This window comes from Protopterus annectens, chromosome 4.part0, assembly GCF_019279795.1.
Source record: "Protopterus annectens isolate FY-2018-M chromosome 4.part0, PAN1.0, whole genome shotgun sequence".
NCBI classification, from domain to species: domain Eukaryota; kingdom Metazoa; phylum Chordata; order Ceratodontiformes; family Protopteridae; genus Protopterus; species Protopterus annectens.
In genome coordinates, this window is record NC_056733.1 from 1,402,427,728 (window position 1) to 1,402,447,661 (window position 19,934).

Sequence of the window (19,934 nt, forward strand, 5' to 3'; positions counted from 1 at the left end):
GCGCAAGAAATCTGGACAAAGCCTGATATAATGGGGGGGGGGGGGGGGGGGGGCAGAATAGGGGCAGGTTTAAAATATTGCACATATAAACGTAGAAAGTTGCTAGAATAGCAAGATTTATGTTAGCATGCATCTTCTGAAGGGTGTGAAGCCTGAAACTCAAATACATGTCGTTATTTAGTGGCTTTAATCCTTAGATCATCCTATTTATGTTAGCATGCATCTTCTGAAGGGTGTGAAGCCTGAAACTCAAATACATGTCGTTATTTAGTGGCTTTAATCCTTAGATCATCCTATTTATGTTAGCATGCATCTTCTGAAGGGTGTGAAGCCTGAAACTCAAATACAAGTCGTTATTTAGTGGCTTTAATCCTTAGATCATCCTGGTGATTTGTCAAAAACACATATTTATGAGGAACACATCAAAAAATATGAGGCAAAAATCTAGACATTCTGCAAAAATGTGTACAGTTGAGAGATATGATATACGCGTATTTTACCTAGTGTTTCTTAGTACATCAATCTCGTTATGATACATTTTAGCATTCTTCTTAACTCTCCCTAACTTTTCAGATGCCCCAAATGGGACATTTGTGAAAGCATGAAATTTTGCAGGACTAACTGCGGCGAGTGCAAAGGAGTGCTTATCACTTTTTGCCAAAATAAAAGCTTATTACTATTGTAGAATTTGAGTTGTTTATACTGTTCCATATTATATGCCTCAGATATAAAATAATTGTTTTATACAAGAATTTAAGGAACCTTGATTCTTTTCTCATAAAATCTCAGGACATTTGCAATTTTTCGTTTCCCCATCCAGACACAAGGGACCATATACGGGCTGCCCTTCACAAAGAGGGACAGGTCGTGGCCCTGCTAATTTGTAGGGGTGTCCCTTATTTTTCCGCTGTCCACATGCATGGTGCAATTTTATCTATATATTGATTTTTGCTCTGTGTCTTATTTTTTTAAGAAAACGTGTTACCGTCTTCTCTAAGCTGCCTAAATTAATAGTTTCATAATTTAAAAAGTGCCCATAAATGTGAGATATTTTCCATACTACCAGTACTAGTAATAGCATACTATTACTATTACAACGATTACTATTAAGAAGCATTAGCTTTAGACAATGGTCACTGTTAATGTGATATCCTTCCATGTGCAACAATGCTGAAATTCTGAAAGTAAAAGGTTGACAGTTATGTTTAACCTTCCTCAAAGGATGAATCAAATTAAAGTATTGCATGTGTTTTATTTTGTGACATACACTCGGTCACCACGATCTCCCCCACATCTTGTCAACCGTTTGGAATTTAGCAGAATGTCCACATTTTTCCGTCAAATTTTTGGTCTGTTCTTCTTAAAGTTATTTGTTTTCTGTGAAATCAAAAATGATTTACTTCGCTAAATAATGACAAACATTTGAGTTTCAGACTTCACATTCTTCAGAAGTTGCATGCTAATAAAAATCTTTTTTTTTACTCCATCATTTTTGGGGTGGTGGTTCTAAGAGCAAAATTTAAAAACTGTCCCGGATTTTGGGCTTTTGCCCCCCAACCCCCATTTGTTTCTTGAGCTAAGAGTTTGAGAGCTATGGGTTCCAACTAACCTTTCAGATAACCAAAGTGGGATGTTTATATATAGAAACGTGCCATTTCGCGGGACAAACCATAGTCACAGCCAGTGTAATGGAGTGGACATCACTTTGCTGCCAAAATGAAAGCTCTCTACAAATTTGAGTCGTTTCATATCATAAGAAGGTATTTCATCTTTGTTTTATGTAGCTACAAGAAACTTGGGTGAATATTTTTCTAATCTCATGACATTTACCACTGTTCGTGTTTCTCTTTTTTTTCCGCAGGGCACAGCTGACCAAATAGGAACCGCCTCCTACTTAAATTGGGACAGGTGATAACCGTATAAATATAAACAAACTTACGGTCAAAACATATTAATAATATGAAGGAATTGTAGACCGGATTTAGTTTTATGCACTTCGTAGAATAAGAACGTTGTGTTGTGTGGGGGAAGGATATTATTGTCGTTCTAACCGGAAGTCGCTGAGGGTAACCAGTTTAGTGTATTGGAGCTTTCAACCTATTTTTAAATAGCGGAGTAGTGTCAAAACAGTGCCATTGAGAAAGGTTTGGTCTCTTTTGCGTAAGTGACGTGAAGTTCTTAGTTCACTATATTTATTTGCTTAGGAGTCATTTTTCTCATTGGTTTGGTAGCGTAACCGTTTAATTTACTTTTGTTAAAAGCAGGATGATTTACTGATTTTGGTGTAATTATCTGTGTGTGACGGTAAAGTAGTGCTGTCATGTCACTTGTTTTATTATTTTGGCCAGTCATTGCATCCCCATGAAACTGCACTTAATTTTGTTGGTTTGTCATATTGATTTTAGCTTGGTGTAAGTCTCGATTAGATCTGAAGATAATGTTTTACGTTTGTTGTCAGCAGTGATTCGGCAGACAGTTGTACTAAATTGAAAATCTCAAAAGTGTGGTTTGGCTATTTATTTTTCTTGGAAATCCGTTTCTTTTAGTTGTGCCAAGAAGTAGGTTGTGGTCCTTCTTTCCTTAGTTTATGAAGTTGCTGTGGCAAAGTTAAGTAAATGAAAAGACGTGAATACTGGTTAAAACCAAGGATTTGCACTGAGTTATACCTTTTGTATAATCGGACACGGATCAAAGTACTGTACGCCACAATGTAATTTGTGATAATAAATTGTTTAAAACGCAAGTGTTTGTTTAAGATTTAATTATGGTTTTGTTTTGAACAGTAACGTCCAGTCCTTCTTGATTAACTTTAACTACTAATAGTACATTTAAAAAAAAAAGTAAGTGTTTTCTGAGTAATTGTTTTGTGTCAGGGTAATGGTATGGGTACTTACTGGCCATTTTATTTCTCTTATTTTACACTTGTTTACTGGGATAGTACTACAGTGATTACAACTGACCATTTTCAGGCTGATCCACTGCCTGTGTTTCATGGTGTCTGACATCGGTGTTTAGTGATTTTTGTTGCTATTTTTAGCAGCCATGTTGCGTGGAAATTCTCGTTAAATGCCGTGTTAATAATTTCAGTTGTATTTCTCAGTTTTAAAATGCCCTAAAAAGTAATCTTCCTTTCATGGTATGTTTTTACTTCTCAGTTATACTGCGAACTTCGTTTTTTTTCCTACAACGGTACCAAAGCTAGAACTGAGGGCTGTGATCCATGCAGCGGTACCATGTAGTAGTCATCTGATATCGCGAAGGGTCTTACGTTACTTCATGTACATAGGGTCTGATGCGAATCCCTATATTTGCTCTCTATGCCTCTGTAAGAGCTGCAAGGGGAAACAAGTATATCTGGCTACAACCTTGCATTACGTAAAGCAGTGGCTTCGTATTGTGGAGTGTGCCACAGTGTACCATTATTACAGTTGTTAATCCTGTGTCTTTGGAATGTTGTCATTGGCTAGCTTATTTGCTGTGTATCAAATAGGTGTTTACCAGGGTAGTGGCAGTAATGCCCAGGGTATGACAGCAACCTATCTTAACCCCCCAGATACGGGATGGAAAGCAGAAAAAGTCAGTGGGCTCGAGTGAAGTCTGGTATCTCGCCTGTAACCCAGAGGGTGACGGGACTAACAAGAAACTTGAGTGTAAAGGGCAAGTCCAGATAATCACTTTAGGTAGCAGATCTAGGCGACACTGGCTTTGTTAGCCTCTCTGTGGGAGTAATGAAGACACCTTGTTTAAGTTTCCAGTAATTTATTCAGTTAAATAAGAAAATGGACGACTTCAGCAAGGTGTCTTTATTCCTCCCACAGGGAGGGTATCCGAGAGACAGTCTCCTCGATCTGTTGGCTAAAGTGGTTTTATCTGGACTTGCCTGTTATACTCTGTTTCCAGATATGGAATGGGGTGTCATAAGGGTAGCGGGTCTTTGTTGGAGCCCTGAGTCATTTTATAGACTGCTTATGTCTACAAGTGACGTGGGCAGTTCCCCAGGAGTGAATTTACAGTTCCCCACCCATTCTTCCAAATTCTTTCTGAGGAGAGTGAGGGATGGGCTTTGTTTTGGAAAGATGGGAAGTTTATTTCATAAACAAGGTAGCTTTTGGGATTTGAATCTTTTTCTCCAGCAAGTTCTGTTAGAGTCGCATATGAGGTTCAGGTCCATGGAACGTGTAACCCTAGAATAATTTTTCTTTCAAAACCATAATATTTCATCAGGGCTGGATTAAAGAATGCCTGGCAGATTAGGCATAAGTCGACTTTCAATAAACAATGCAACTAAGTAAAGAAATAGGGCTTTTAGTCAGTCCCCATAAGACATGTGTCTTATGCTCTGAATTCTTTTTAGTGATAAACCTCTGGAGCTGCTCCATTTAGTTTGTGCCTGGTTAGGTACATGCTGAAGGGAGCATTGTACTCGATTTGTGGGGCTGATTAGGGCAGAATGCAATGGCAGTATGACTTCCTTTGACCTTAATGCCATGTCTTCAGTTAAAAGTTGAACCACACAGAAGGATTACCTCACTACCACAGCTACCTGCTGGTAGTTATGGCAGTGAGGAAATCCTTCTGTGTGGCTTAACTTCTCACTGTTTGTGTTCCTATGTTCCTCACCACTGGATCTACTTTTAAGTGTGTGCTACCAGTCATATAGTTTGTAGAGATGTCTGATTTACCGAAGGGTATCATTACGCATTTTTTAACATTTAGTCTTAGTCTATGGTTTTGGCATTAGTTGTGTGTTGTTTTAGGCATGTTTGTTGGATGTCAGCATCATTTGGGGATTCAGTGATTGCTCCCAGCTTACAGTCATCGGTGAACTTGGTGAGCCAGAGGTCCCCAAAATTGGCCTTCATTTCAGAGAAGTGTATACTAAACAGGAAGGATCCCAGCAACGAGCCCTGTGGGACATATCTAGTAACAGGTTTCTTACTGGAAGTGGATTCGCCTATCCGGACAATGCGTGTTCTGTCAGTGAGCCAGTTTACTCTCCATCTAATGATGTAGGGGTTTATGCTTAACTCAGTAAGTTTATCAATGGTCCCCAAGTTGGGGGATTGTGTTGAAAGTTTTGTCCAGGTCTAGGTAAGCAGTGTGCACTGTTATAGTCTTATCCATGACCCTAATGACTTCCTTGAAGTCCACCAGATTGAGCAAGCACGACCTCATTTTGATAAAATCAGATTGGGTGTGGTCCAGTATTTTGAGATTTCCTATGTTGCTTTTAATCAGGTCCATGATAATTCTCCCTGTGGACTTGCAGACAAGACTGGTCATGGTTATGGGTCTGTAGTTCCCAGGGTCAGTTGATGGGTGCCCCTTGTGCAGATGGACAACTGTTACAGTCCTCCATTCCTCTGAGACAAAGCCCATCTGGAGGCAGTGGTTAAAGAGGGTTTCTAGTGGCCCAGATAGATTCTGTTTTAAGCTATTTAAGAAGCATCCTGGAGTGTTTTCAGGACCCATGGAGGTTTTGTTTTTTTTTGGCTTTAGAGTGTGTAGTAATGACCTGTTCCCTCATTAGGGGATAGTATCTGGTATTTCTTTGGGTGTGGTATGTGGTGATTAGTCGAGAAGTTAGAACTGCACTTTTTGGCCAGCAGGTTTGGTATAGTTTCAGGCTGGGTGTAAGTGTTGCCATTCATTATCAACTCAACACATTGCTGAGCATTTTCCCCAGAGGTTATGAACATAACCATAAGGCTTTTTTTTTCTTTCACCTGGAGAGGCTATCTTTACCTCGTATTTTGCTGTGGTAAATTTAACCAGCTCTTTAATTCATTTGTTTAGACTGCGAGTGTCTTTTTGCATTCTTTTGTCTGTTCCTTCTTGGCTGTAGAGAGAGTTTTTTTTTCCTTTTGTTGAATAGCCTACTTATGCTAGGGGTCCACCAAGGTAGTTTGTTTGCTAGTAATCACTGGTTTGACTTGGACTGGTTCTGCCTCCTCTGTGCAGCTATGAATGTGGTTGTACAGTGCTTTGGTGTACAGCACAGAGTAGACCTCAATGTCATTTGGGTTCAGAGGGGCTTGGAAGTTTAATAAGCTCTCAGTTTTATGTAATTGGCCCTGGCAAAGTTCTTAACAAGTTTGGAGTCTGATAGGTTTTCTAGGTTAGTTTTAATACTAAAGGAGATCATCCTGTGGCCAGATCTTGTCAGGGAGAAGTTACTGCACAGGAGGGAGCAGCATCCCCCCCCTCCATGTTCATGATTTTCATGTCTAGTTGGGGAGCTAACTAGTTGCTCCAGGATGTTTGCATTGACAAAGTCCAAAAAACTCAGAGCAAGTGAATTACGGGTCATATAAGTCTCCGACCTTATGTAGGGGTAGTTGAAGTCGCCCATAAGTATGGTGTTGGGCTGAATTTTAAGAGATTCCAGTAGGTTTAGGTAGGAGTTGTGTTTTTCCATACTCATGTTAGGGGATCTGTATCATTTAGGGTATGATGGGGCGGGGGGGGGGGGGTCGCACCTATGGTTAGTTGGCCATGGAGCAGCAAATGCGAGACATATTGTTGGACTGGTCTAGCAGTGTACTTGTCCTTTTATGAACACTGAGACACCTCCTCCCTTTGTTTTATCCTGAGCTGAGGGGGATCGAAATTGATGAAAGGCATCATAGCCTTTGGTAATCGGGGTGCTCTCCATGGGTCTGAACCATGTTTCCGTGACTGCGCATATGTTTGGCTCCTCCAGGATGAGGAGTGCTTCCAAGGAATGCAGTTAACTCCTAGCCATTATTGTTAACCAAGATTCTGAGAGAGATACGTGACACGAACGTGTTAAAAAGGCAGATTTGCGGGTCAGAAAGCGTTCAGGGAATTTGCTCCGTCTTCTTAGAATCTGTATCACAGCAATTCAGGAATAAGAAATGTTGGAAAGCCAGTGGATGAGCTGCTTAGCTGTAGTATTACTATTATGTTTTATTTTGCCAGTCATATAATGTTATTTTTGGTTTCAGTATTAATAAATACTTAGTTACAGGAACTTTTTTTGGGGGAAAAGACTTTCCTGGTTGTGACCAATACTGTTTTTTTTTTCCTGCTAAATATTCTGACAAAGTATACTATGTTATTTTCTTCTAGCCACTTTGCGTAGATATTGTTTTTTTAATCTGTGTTAGTAGAAATTAACTTGTATTCCATTTTGTTTCTTTGTGCCTTTTGGCCAGGTTCTTGGTTGAAAAGGGACTTTGGAACAGTCTACTGACCTGGTTAAATAGATAATATCTATTTGTGATTTTGCAGTAAATTGTTATTTCTTCCCATGTATGCATATCTAATTTTTTTTTTTTAATTTTTACAGTTTTAGTAAATTAAAGTTAAGAATTGTAGTGTACTGCATTATATTCTGACATACACACACGTGTATGTATGTATGTGCATGAGTGTGTATAAATACATGTACATATGGTACATGCAATTGGTGTAGCAATTGTTGACATTTGTAGTTTGTGACCTCAACTGGTTAGCCATTTTCCTCACATTTTGGATAATCCTATAAAGCTTTCAGAGGTGGTCTATTTGTGTTCTACCCCCAGCAAAAGTGTGTGCGTATATATGTGTGTGTGCGTATATATGTGTGTGTGTGTATGTATATGTGTGTGTATATATATATATATATATATATATATATATATAGATATATATATATATAGATATACTGTTCTAGCATACATCCTTCCTTCTTATACTCTCCACAGACCCCTAAGATTTGCACAACAAAATCAACTTGCTGTTCACAAACCAAAATGTCCCGCTGGCCAGTGTCTGCTATCCTATTCCCTAGCAAAAAAATGGAACTATCTTCCCCCCTCACTATGAATCTCCAATAACCTTGAACTCTTTAAATCCCAGCTCCATTCTCATCTCTCCAAAAATTGGAAATGTAATTGCTCTATGCCCCCCTAATCCTATTAAACTCCTTTCTACTTGTTCTTCACTAAATACTTCTTCACCTTGCTATTCTGCCCAACAGCTTCCCCTTGATATTTCTTACATAGTGCAAATACTATACATACCCTTCTTTCTGTACTTCTCTCCCCCTGTATACTTTTTCCATCTAAACCTATATTACATTTGACTAACTAATGACTCTAACATTCTACAAATTGTGTCCAACACTCTTCTACTAACTTTACCCTCCGTCCCCCTTGTATTACCCCCTATTGCTTTTTTCTCAGTTATGTTCTTCTTTCGAATAAACAATTGACTCTTGCTTCACTACTCAACTGCCTCTCTCCACTTTAGGTATTTATTCCTACTACTCTGCATACTTTACACTACCCATTTTCGTTACCAAGCATATTCTGTATGAACTATCCTCAAGTCTGCTATACTCCACTTATTGCACTACATCTTTTTGCTACATCTCTCTGTATCATCTTACAATTTTGTTTAAAATATTATATAATACTAGGATTATTCATAACTGCATTTTATTGTACTTTTTATCATATTTTTATTGTATCTTTGTAATTTTTGAGCTTTTCTCCCCGGGCCTCCACTGAAAACGGGCTCCTTCAGCCCAGTGGACCACCCCGGTTATCAAACTGGAAATAAATAAATAAATATATATAATCTATACACGCACACACACATATATAATGTGTGTGTGTTTATATGTGTGTGTGTATACATTTTTTTAGATATATGTATGTGTGTGTATAATATATATATATAATGTGTGTGTATATATATATATATATATATATATATATATATATATGTGTGTGTGTGTGTGTGTGTATATATATATATATATATATATATATATATATATACATACATACATACATACATACACACACACCTTTTTTAACTACAGAATTCTAATTTTATTTTTGTTAGCTTTGCTTGCACACTTCCCGTTTACTTTTCTGCTTACTCAGTTTGTGGGGGTACTGTTTGGTAACTGGGTGAGTGGTAGCCACACCACAAGAGATATGTCAAAGACTGTTTAGGATTATGTCAAATATATAAAACATTGAGTGGAAAAATTGTACATTGAAGGCAGATATATGTACTCACGTGTATTTTTCTGTCTATGTATACCGATCTATCTGTGTATGCAGGCTACAGGCATGTGTATAATGTAAGCACATGTGACGGTAGGAGGTACTGCCAGCAGAGCTAGCTGGAATTTTGTAAATAAGTATGTAATTTGTGAATATCAGACTGATTTATACAAGATGCTTGTGTTGCAGATGTATTAGAACTGTATGTCATGTGAATATCTAACTGCTTTGTACAGATGTTTGTGTTGTAAAGGCATTTGTAAAGTGCTTGTGTTTGAAATGTATCTACAGTGTCCTTACTGTAGAGAACAGAAATGTACATGCACTGTTGTAACTGTTTAAATGTATGTGTTCACAAAAGAAACCGGAAAGTTAACCTCAGTCCAGCAAACTTTAAAATATATCTGAAATTACATCACTTTGTGGGCTAGGCCATAAAGATGCTATCTTACAGGTTTCAGTGCAGACAGAGACACAAAATCTGTACTAGGAAGCTTTCTGTATTGTCTTTGGGTGAACTAATTGCTACTCCGGAAGCATGGATGTATGAAATTGTTTTATGACTTCCAGCACCTACCACATATTTGAGCAAAAGACTTTGTGTGTGTGTGTATTTTTACAAGTAGATGCTAAATCCTGACAGCTTCCAGCAATGGGTGTTTGCATGGGAACTAGAAGTCAGATGACCAGAAGTGATGTCATTCTGCAAGCTATCCCAGAAGTAATATTTTGGATATTGTTTTGAGAAGGCAGTTATTGATTCTTAGCATTCACCACATCATCTGCCTTGCTCTATTTACTAAGTAGGGAATAGTATAATTCTGTTAGATTCAGTTAGGAATATTGTGAAGCTTAGTTTGGATATTGAGCATTCACCACATCATCTGCCTTGCTCTGTTTACTAAGTAGGGAATAGTATAATTCTGTTAGATTCAGTCAGGAATATTGTGAAGCTTAGTTTGGATATTGTTTTTCTTTATTTGTTTGAGCCCGTCCTTCAATGTTGTTTTCAGTTTTTCCTATGATTTTAAACTTTGATGTCACTGTGAATATATATGCTTAGTGTTTTTTTGTTCTTTTACTAATTTATTATTCAGTATATTTAAACTTTTCATTGTGGCTGATCTTTATAGAGATGTATATGTTTGGAGAGTATTTGCATATTTATTTGGTGACACTGTGTGGGTTACTCCTGATAGCCTTGCTTTTGGTCAGACTACCATTTGTATTAATTTCACTCAGAATATTGGGTACCCTTGGAAGAGCTTTAAGGTAGCTGGCAGGAGTGTCTGGTGGCAGTCATAAATACATTATAGTCTGGGCAGAAGGGGACATAGCTAGTTAACCTGTACCAGCCTTTCCCAGGCGTGTGTGTGTAAATCAAACCTCAAGAGTGTGTGTCAGCTACTTGGGCGGGGACACAAAGCACTGGTTGTACAGAGAGGGTGCTGGAGGTCTATGCTTGGACACTTAGCTGAGATCTTAACTCTGTAGCTGTGCCAATGAGGAGTCTTATTGGTGATATGGAGAAACTCAACCCCTGACTGACTTGTGTTCCCCGCATGGTCTTAAGGGAAATTGTGCTTGATGCAGAGAGCTGCATCTGGAGATGCTGTGTGTATACCTGTTATCCTCCCAGTAAATGTCCCCTACTGGTGCCAGTGGTGAGGATTGAGACTACTTGATTACTGGGCATCGCAGCACATATGTAAATCTACAGCATTTAAGGAAACTAATGGTGATGGAGATAGTGTCTGAGACTGGTGGCATTATGCACACTGTGGTGAATGATGAAAAAATGGAGTTTTGCTCTGATATCCTCAAGTAGTTCCATTTGGAGAGAAGTTCAAGGGGAACATATTATGGTGGTTCAGGTACATGTGTAGGAAAGTAGAAGACAATTTGGTGACTGTAATTTTGGAAGAGATATCAAGAAGGCAGGAAGAAATGAGGGCATCTAGCAAAGAGATGGATGGGATGTGTGAAAGACCTTTGACAGTCAGGTATGACTGTTGAAGGTAGGGGAGTGGCACTGAACCATGAAAGGGATGATGGCAGATGACCAACTGCCTGCAGTATAGTGTGCCATGTACATGTGGTGTCATGCTGCAGATTTCAAGAGTCCAGGAAGTAGGAGTGGAGAGTCTTAGACTACTTATGGGAGTATTTTGCTGCAGTATAAGCCATACCCAAACTATTGTGTGGGCAGTTTGCAGTGTACCATTTTCAGTAGTAGATTTAATTCCTTGATGAACTAGTGGCCTTACAGACCCTTTCTCATCTTGGGTGTGAGGAGAAGGGAAGTGTGACGGCCATGCCTTCCTACAGGTGAAATGCCATGGCCATGCAGTTCCACCTGTATGCTTGATCTTGCTGTGTGCTGGTAGTACTGGGTTTTACATGTACAGATAGAGCTGCTACACCAGAGAACATCTTTCAAACTCACTCGTCTCTCTGGTAAGTTCAGGTTGTGACCAAAAGAATCGGACTCTGAACATGCTGAATAAAAATAGAAATTTTAATCGTAACCACAAAGCTTTCAGAAGGTATTCCTTCTTCAGTGTGAAATTACATCACAATTAAAAAACGATCCTTAAATATAATCTGTTAAAATCACGAGCTACAGCCCACCCAATAGAGAAATAGAATCAGTTAATTAACACACAATTCAAAAATCAAAAGAATCGTGCACATAAAAAAAGAAAATAAGAAATAGATATTATCTTACTGTCAACGTAAACACATTAAACATTAAGATAGGTTGCAGGCCGATTGGCACCTCCCTTTTCATCCATATGTAAAGTTTGTATCACTCGAAAAACAAAACTGTGGTCAGAATCAATTCTCAAAGTATGTTTTGCAAGGGCATTAGTAGTCACACCTTGCCTTATTTCTGATCAGTGTTCAGTGATACTTTTAACTTACGAGTGGATTTCCCAATATAAAAATGTGTGCATTTCGTACAGTTCACCATATATAATATAATATATATATATATATATATATATATATATATATATATATATATATAATGTGTATGTGTGTGTGTGTATATATATATATATATATATATATATATATATATATATATATATATATATATATATATATGTATATATATGTGTGTATATATATATATATATATATATATATATATATATATATATATATATATATATGTATATATAATGTAAAGGCATATTTTCTCTTTGTTTTGGGATGAATTACCTCACTATCCATATATGTAAAATTGCAAGCGCTACAGTTATAACAAGGAAAGTACCAAATTTACTTGCAAAATTTTTCCTGTGGTTCACACAATTAAAATCATTGTGACATAATTGTCACTTTAAGCTGCGTCGATTTCTATATGCAAAGCTCAGATCTGATCCTTCTATTTGTCGTATCTCAGCAGAAGCTTGTAAAATGTCCCAGTTATTGTATATAACTTATTGTTAAATATTGATTTATATAATGTGTAGTATTGTTAATAAAGTATATATGGGGAACTGTACAAAATGCACAAGTTTTTATGTTGGGGAAAATCCACTCAAGTTAAAAGAAAGGATTATTGAACACCGTTCAGAAATAAGGCGAGGTATGACCACTAATTCCCTCACAAAACATACTTTAGAAACTGATTCTGACCATAGTTTTGTTTTTCGAGTGGTAGAAACCCTTTACATAGGAATGAAAGGGGAGGTGATCTCAACAATAAGCTTGAGAGGTATGACTATGAATGGATCATTGGGTTGCAGGCCGATTATGTTTACCTGGTTAAATGCCTCTAAGTACCTCTGTTTAGTATTAAACTTGTCTTAAAATTTAAAGAAATGTGTTTTACATTGATAGTGAGATGCTAATATCCATTCTTTATTTTCTTTTTAATGCGCATGATTCTCTTTGGTTCTTTAACTGATTTTTATGTGTTACTTGATTCTATTTCTCTATTGGGTGGGCTGTATCTCGTGATTTTAATAAATTATATTTAAGGATTGGTTTTAACTCTGGTAATTTCACACTGAAGAAGGAATACTTTCCGAAAGCTTTGTGGTTACTATTACATTTCTGTTTTTATTCAGCATGTCCAGAGTCAGTTTCTTTTGGACATTGTGTGTTTTGGTACGTTGACTCTGATTTATGGTGATTTTTTGTTTGTTTGTTTATTTATTTTTCCACCCTCCAGTTTTACTGTGATGTTCAGGTTGTGCTCAGAACAGGTAGTGAGTTTCATTAACACAGAATGTATAACTTCATTACTTGCTCTGATATAATGGGACCTCTTACAATATCTCGAGGTATTGAGATATTGCTTGCTCTCTTTGATATTATTAGAAGGTGCCAACAGATGACACAAAATGAGGAAATAACTGGACAGCTGCATAGTATACAGTAGTTATAAAACCACATTTATTAGACTTAGAACTGTTCCATTGATGTTAGAGTAAAAAACATACATATTTTGGAATCGGAAAGCCTACTTTACATATTCAGAGTATAAACTCCACAAAAAAAGTGGAACAAATTAATATGATCTTTAAACAGTAACAAGTTTATACACATTGAACAATTTCCATGTACTTCAGAATTACATGAATTAGGTTCATAGGTAGGTACTAGGCTATCGGCCCTAGGGCCCATACAAGCCTAGCCAAAAAATGTACCATGGCTTTCGCCACCCAAGAAAATTATTTTCCTGTGTCCCTGTCGAGCAGAGCCACAAAAGTGATCCCCGGGGTGAATTTCCCCTTTCCCATCCAATCATCAAGATTTTTCTTGAGTCCTAATGAGGAGCTCTGTTTGACATAGATAGGTAGTCTGTTCCAGAGTATGGGAAGTCTCTGGGACAGGAATCTATCCCTCCAGCATGTTCTGTTTATTGTGGTGACAAGGTTTAGGTACCTAGAGCATGTAGCTCGGAGGGATTGGGATTTCTTTAAGTGGAGCATGTCCAACAGCTCTGGGTTTGACATAGCTTTGTATGTTAGGCAGAGATCGCCCCTGAGTAGGCGATGTGTGATTGAGTAAAGCTGAAGTTTTTGAGACAGTCTGCATAGGGCATCTGTTTGAGGCCAGTAATCCTCTTTGTGAGGTATTTCTGTGGTCTTTCCAGTTATTGTAGATGTCTTGTGAGGTACATACCAAAAGGGGCGTTGTACTCTATAATGGGTCTAATGAGTGATGAGTAGAAGGGAACAATGACCTTTTTTTTTTCTGGATGAGAATCCTTTTGTGATGAGATGAGCCACATAGAAATATTTCCTGACCACTGTGGCAATATGATTTATCAAAGGAGAGACTACTGTCCACCTGTGTCCCAAGGTCTCTTATCACATTTTCGGCATTAAGTAGATTACCAGCTATGTGGTAGTTCATGGGTACAGAGTTTTTACCGAAGGGGATGACAATACACTTTTTGGCATTGAGCTTCAGGCCATGGCTTGGACACCAGGTATCTGTCTCAGTGAGGCCCTTTTGTAGTTTGTCCACATCGTTAGGAGTTTCGATTAGTTTGCAGTCATCTGCAAACTTTGTTAGCCAAAGACCTTCTGTGTTGGCCTGCACTTCAGAGAAGTAGATACCAAACAGGAGAGGACCCAGGACTGAACCCTGTGGTACTCCACTTGTCACTGGTCTGATGTCGGATTTGGAATCCGCTACTTTCACAGTGTGGGTTCTGTCCGTGAGCCAGTTGGCAACCCATCTTGTGACATAGGGATTTATACCTAGTTTAGTGAGCTTATCTATAATTCCGGAGTGGGGGATGGTGTTGAAAGCTTTGGCAAGATCTAGATAAGCTGTATGAACCATTTTACCCTCATCTATGGCTTTGGTGACTGAAGCAATCAGGTTTAGGAGACATGATCTGCCTTTTACAGATCCAAACTGGGTAGGGTCCAGAGTTTGGAGATTACCATTGTCTTTGTTTATGATTTCCACAATGATACGTTCCATGGCCTTGCAGACCAGGCTTGTCAGGCTAATGGGGCGGTAGTTCCCGGGGTCCGTCGTGGCTCCCCCTTTGTGGAGTGGGATAACTGTCGCAGTGCACCATTCAGTGGGTACAAAGCCTGAGGTGAGGCTATGATTGAACATGGTACAGTATCTGCCTTCCCTTAAACCTCACTCTTCTGATCACTATTCTTCATGACCATTTCCCACAAATTCCATGTATTTCTGTGAACCAATGCGATGCACTGTATTTCCAATGTCTATGGTGTGAGGTGTTAGAATATTTGTAATACGGGATACATTGGCAAAACAATAAAGAAAACTAAAGGTCACGATGTTGGAACTTCTTTGATGTTGATTTTCCAGTTAACCTTCTTAGCAAGATGGATGCATGTGGCACATGGGGAGTGGGGGATCATTTGCTTCATAAACATGTTAGATTTTGTATCTGATATCTGTGTACTTCAGTGGTGAGGTGGAAATCAGTTTTTGCACAAGAAAAGTTAATTTTACAGTGTTTAATATTTTGTTTACATGTGGTAGGAATTATTTGAAAAGGGGTTGTCTTGTGTGTTTCCTTTAGTGGATAACTGTCAGTTGTATGCTAATGGATAAGTCTTACAAGTAAGCTTGACAGACACTTAACTCTATAGAAAGCATTAGAGCCAGGGGGATAAGAGTTTGCATAATAAAGATAATTTCTTACTCCATGTTTTTAAAAAGTATTTCAATTAGAAATACTTGGTTATTTTGCAATGCAGCTGTGATAAATATTTTTTTTTCAGTTATGTAGTACCTGGATTATTTTTCTATTGTTTTCAAGTCTTTGCTGCGTGAATACTACAAGGCTGTCTGCATACATTGTGCATTAACAATGTCTGGGGAGAGTTAAAGTATAAACAATGTAGGACCCAATACAGCTCTATGCAGGGTACCAGCAGTGAATTAACCAGAAATTGAAATTTAAGTGTCTAGAAGTAATAGTGAATATTTTACTGTAGAGAGAGCTGCTAAACCGTGATGGAGGACTGGGCCTCTGTCCATGTTTTTCTGTAAAGCTAGAGGCAGTCGTGATCCATAGCTTTGATTTTTAATTGAGGTCAGTAAACAGAACAGATGTGCATTGTCCCTATTCATTGTCAAGGTAGAGCTGATTGTCGTTTGGTCAAGTCTGACTCTCCTGTACTTCAAGGAATTTAGCATACCAGGACTTCCTATTAGCAACTGGAAAGTGATTAGTTAAATGGAGATAATACTGAAGTTTTGCCCAAAGCCAAGTTGCATGTATGAGAGTAGTCCATATTTACTTACAATCATTGTTGCTTATGCAGAATTTTTTTTTTTTGTCAAGAATTTGTTGTAGAGACACACCCACATTATGGAATCTGCTGTAGAGGTTAAATAGCATTAGAACAAAAGCTGATTGCTAAGGATGGTGATTTTTGTTTGTGATATTTAGTTATTTGCACATGCTTGAAGTTGTGTAGTCCCTGTTAAGTTAAGGAAAACAAATAGGAGTAGCTGTTTGTAGATTTAGGCTTGTTATCATTAGGAGTTTTGTATGCAATGTGTTAAGGAGGATTTCTTTTGCTGTTTGTATAACTTAACTTATGTGCAGTGGTCTGGAAACAGAATGCCGGAGCAAAGGTGATGTTTACAGATGATGATGGGTTGTATGCTGCATCAGCGTTTTGAAGAAGGGATATTGCATTTAGTGGCGGTAAGTGTACGAAAGTTGTTGAGGAATTTCTTGTAGAAGTGAACGGTTTGTTTTGTTTGCATGAGTTGCATAATGTTCCACTGAGTCATTTTTTTTAAATAATTTGGTATTGCTATACTTGGCCGATTTGCTAACACCAGTTGCCTTTGCAGAGCTTACTGCTGTTCTGGTGAACTGATTTCCTTATTGATATGTAGCTTTTTTTATTACCTGCTGGCACCCCTTCAGTTTTTCACATACTGTTGTCCCTCTGCTTTGAGGGATATGATTTTTCAGTTCTGGATATAACCATGGACACAGCTGTGTCCTTGGTGTCACTAGCCTAAGAGGAAAAGTCTGTTTTGAATAGGGGGCTAAAATAACGTCCTATGCGGAGATTGCAGTTGTATTGTTGCTTTCTGAGTGGGCAGCATTTCACTTATGAGCTTCTTATTGGGGAAGGACGTGCTCGTCGTAGATAGCAAAATCTTAATGTCTGATGCTTCTGAGCCCTGCAGGAGAATCAGTAAAATAGCACAAAACAAATTCATACAGCGTGGATAAAAAGGTGCATGGAAGACAGCATCCTGAAAAAGTTAAATCTTTTTAGCAAAATGATTATTAGAAAAATAAATAATCGCAAACTTTTAAACTTGATAAAGAGTCTCATCCTTGATGGTACTGACAATTCAAGGACTCAGTATTCTGCATTAAATACACTATGTAACCAGCTGTTCAGTTAAAACAGACAATTTGAGCAGTTAAAAACAAGCATATTATTTAAAAAAAAAAAAAAAAAAAAAAAAAACAGTACAAATGCGCACCAACAACTGAAATATTGCACAGAGCCCAAATGTATAAATTCATGTAAGTTTGGTTACCTTCATAAACCTTTATTTCCATTTGCTGACCATGAAAGTCCTGATGGTGCACGGAAAACAAAAACTTTCAATGGAGACTTGGTAAGAAAAGCTCCACACACAAATTATACAATGTCATACTAGGTTAGACTGAAATGGGTCCAATAGGATTAGTGCTCTACCCCGATAACAAATTCAAAATAAAATAATACAAAGTGTATAAGATGTCCTTACATTCACCTTTTGTAGTATTCATTACACGTGGGAATTCCCTGCTGTGAAGACCACCGTCGGGCCAGTTTTCCAAGTATACCATTGCTTTAAGGTATGCTGAACATCACCTACACACTCCTTGCATAGCATAGTCCATAAAGGTGACATTCAGGTGTACCATCCTTAACTTTTGTCCCCAGTCTGTCTGAACACTGTTTTTAACGGTCAGTTACCTCTGTCTGCTTATTTTGCCGTTTTTCTGTTTGGCATTCTGGTGATTACTCCTATTTGCTGAAGCCCTCAACGTTGCAGATAAGTACCCAGTTGTTTTTTTTTTGTTCATTTTCTGAGTTTGTTTTTTGCTGTACGGGGCGTGGGGGTTAATGTCATCTAGGAAGGGTAAATGCCAGTATGGGAGACTGATTCCCCATAAAGACCTTCCCCATAAAGACCGCCATGATGTGTCTTTTTTTTTTTTTTTTTTGTCTAGATGCTGCTCACGACCATACGTCTTGTTCAATTTGTCAGGAGTTTGTCCCCAAAACTCTTTGCAGTAGGCTTTCTTCCATTTTATTGTATCTTGAGAACCAGCGTCTTAAGCTTCTTGCTAAAGATACTATAGATGGAACTTCCTGCCCTGAGGGTCAGCCGTCAGGGAAGAAGGTGCATAAGGTAAGACTGGAATCTTCCGCTGTCCAGCCTCTGCCAGGAGTTTCTCCCAGGGTTATAACAAACCCAGAGACTCACCTGGTTGTATTGTCAAATTCAAATTCCTTTACCGCCTCTGGGTTGGAGGCCAGTGAGGATCTGGTGGCCAGCACGTGTGAGGCTTTGCAGGTGTCAGTTTTGGGCATTCAGGGGGAACCACAGTTGGTTGATTGTTTGTTTTTCAGAGAGGTCTAGAGGGGTTCTGCAGCTTCTCTTTAGGGAACAAGTTCCTACAACAGTTGTGGAAGGCTGTCCTGAGTCAGGGCCTTTTCAGGTTTCTAGGATGGGGATCCCCTTAAAAAAGAAACAGAAACGTTTCTTCTGCTCATAGGGATCCAAAAGGTGAGTGGCAGACCTTTACTCACGGGTTATTTAATGCTTTACTGTTAAGGTCTCCTCAAGGGGTTACAGTTCCTGCTCCTCCTTGGTCATCTTCTTCCCCTAAAAGGCCCAGAGGAGTGAATACTTCTGAGGAAGAGCTGGGTTCTGCTGATGAATTCCTTGCTTATTCTACTCAGATTCCTTATCCCTTAGACTATGAATCTGAGGAGGAGGATTCTCATACTCTAGATAATCCTTCTGAGGAAATTTCCTTTGGGGACACAGTCTCTAGGATGATGGGATTTTTTTAAGGTACTTACTGTTTTTCCTGATTGTTTCAGGACATTAGCTTCCCCCCCCATTCTGTACTTAACACAGTATATAAAGACAGACTACAGTTAGAACTATTTGTATGCTCTGCTGTTTTCCTACTTGTACTAAACCTTTTCTCTTGTACATTCTTGTCTTCCTAATTTCCACTGAACTCCTTGGTAAAATTGGTTTATTTTATTTCAGTAAGAAAGGTATACAATACAAGCAAGTCAGAGTACCTACTGCCTTTTCTTATTGTTTCCTGACTGAAAAGAAAGTATGATTAACTCCACTGTTGTAAGTGCAAATATAGCTTAAGGCCTTTCTATATTCATTTACCTTACTTCCTCACTGAAGTAGAGGTTCTCTGTCACCAGTGATGACTGACTACTCCACTGTTGTAAGTGCAAATATAGCTTAAGGCCTTTCTATATTTATTTATTTACCTTACTTCCTCACTGAAGTAGATATTCTTTGTCACCAGTGTGAGCACAGTACCATTTGAGACCCTGACGTCCTATACTGACCCTGCTCCCCAAACTACACTCTGAGATGTCACTACCCCAATAAAGTACTATATAACTTCCTGCAATTAAACCTAATAATTTCCAATATCTTTAAGAAATCCTGAGCTAATCTGGCAAAGGGCTGACTGATAGTGTTTTTTTTTTTTTTTCACATTTAGCAGCTGCTCCTCAGTAGGGCCCTGCTACGCTCGGACTCACTTCGCTCTTCTCCCACCCACCCCCCCATATCATTTCCTTTATACTTATACACCTGAACCACACCCCTTCCAGCTCCTCCCCGACCTTCCCAACTACTTCCTTACTGACACACCTCTTTCCC

The 19,934-nt window shown here is 38.4% G+C and overlaps 1 protein-coding gene across 2 annotated transcripts in view; it reads left to right on the plus strand.

Moving 5' to 3' along the window:
- The first annotated feature begins 2,026 nt into the window (after window positions 1-2,026).
- The window catches only part of SAR1B (secretion associated Ras related GTPase 1B), a 654,985-nt gene continuing 637,077 nt past the window's right edge, over window positions 2,027-19,934 (plus strand). The window contains exon 1 of one of the 2 annotated variants that reach the window (XM_044069235.1): window positions 2,027-2,160. The gene's annotated coding sequence lies outside the window, so the exon portion shown is untranslated. Of the gene's footprint in view, window positions 2,161-2,285; window positions 2,305-19,934 lie in introns of those variants that run through there. The other variant, XM_044069236.1, reaches the window with a different exon arrangement.